At 36.6% G+C, this 1363-nt stretch overlaps 1 pseudogene; it reads right to left on the bottom strand.

Annotated features, from left to right (window-relative positions):
- Positions 1-234: 234 nt before the first annotated feature.
- The window catches only part of LOC149165540 (putative histone H2A variant 2 pseudogene), a 2077-nt pseudogene continuing 948 nt past the window's right edge, over positions 235-1363 (bottom strand).

Below are 1363 nucleotides of genomic sequence, written 5' to 3'. Positions count from 1 at the left end.
GAAAAATATCACCATTCAAAGCCAGCACATTTATTCGAAAACGAGTCAAAATATTATGGAAGGCTTCGATGGAGATTGATCTATTTAGTAAAATATCACCATTTACACTGAATTCAAAACAGACACATATAACAGAAAACAAGACTAGAATATACTGCATTCCTAATTCCAAATGTACTGATCCAGCACTCCTTTCACCAAAACATTTCAGCACACATCCGTTGACGCTTGACTCTAATGCTTCTTTGTAGATTTTGTAAGAAGTTCCTTGTGAATGTGAGGAATGACACCTCCACTGGCAATGGTACCTTTGATCAAGTTATCAACTTCTTCGTCTCCTTCGTCTCCTCTAATAGCAAGCTGCAAATGCCTTGGGGTGATACGTTTAACCTTCAGATCTTTAGTGGCAGTTCCTGCAAGTTCTAAAACCTCTGCAGTGATATACTCCAGAACGCCTGCACAATATACAGCAGCAGTTGCTCCCACCTTTCCGTTTGCAGATAATTGAGATTTCAACAGACGGTGAATCCGTCCAACAGGAAAGTGCAATAAGAGCAAACAGTTCAGCCTAAATATTGCACGAATGTTTTGGAGTTCTTGTTCCAAGCGCTATTTGAATTATTACAAAGCTTCGACCAATAAGTCTACATGGAAAAAATGTTAGAATTCCTTTAGTTGAATCATGTTTTTGGCAGAAGAAACTTGTAGAAAATCAATAGATACAGAATCTAGTAAAAATTCTAGAACCCAGTCCCACAGAGTTCCTGCTCACAGGAATATTTCAATTATTAGAAAGCTTCAATGAAGAAGTTTCTTCCAATAAAACAGTTGCCTAGAATTACTTCCGTTGATTAAGGTTTTCTGCAACAAAAACAGTAGAATTTAAATAAATACAAATCCAAGTAAAATGACGACCTGTAGGCCTGCACGGGATGCGCGAGAAATGGGTTTTTTCCGGAGCGCCAGTGGATTTGCCCTTCGCCGGGCCCTTCAAATTATTCCCTCCCACCAGTGATCAAATTTGAAGTGCCCGTCTTAATTTCAATTAGAAGGGTATAATTCATGCAGCCCTTCCACAATGAAAAACGATATATTATATCAACATTTTATTTTCAATCAATTTATTCCAACGGTTGTCCTTAAACCATCTATCATGAATCTATATTATGTAATAAATGTGTCCCAAAAAAAGTGTGTCCCAAAAACTTAAATGACCACAAAACTAATAACCATCGCTAGTGATTTAGTTGAGAATTTCAAGTATTTTTTTCACAACTAGTAACCACCTCCAATGATTTAGTTGAGAATTTCAACTATTTTTTTTCAAATATGTGGATATTGTATTTCAATGGCTTGCTTATGA

Source organism: Pinus tabuliformis, chromosome 5_1 (genome assembly GCF_031772625.1).
Source record: "Pinus tabuliformis cultivar Carrire ecotype Pingquan chromosome 5_1, CPIR1, whole genome shotgun sequence".
NCBI classification, from domain to species: domain Eukaryota; kingdom Viridiplantae; phylum Streptophyta; class Pinopsida; order Pinales; family Pinaceae; genus Pinus; species Pinus tabuliformis.
Note: the sequence above shows the minus strand (reverse complement) of the source record. Positions and strands in the feature narration are given on the sequence as shown.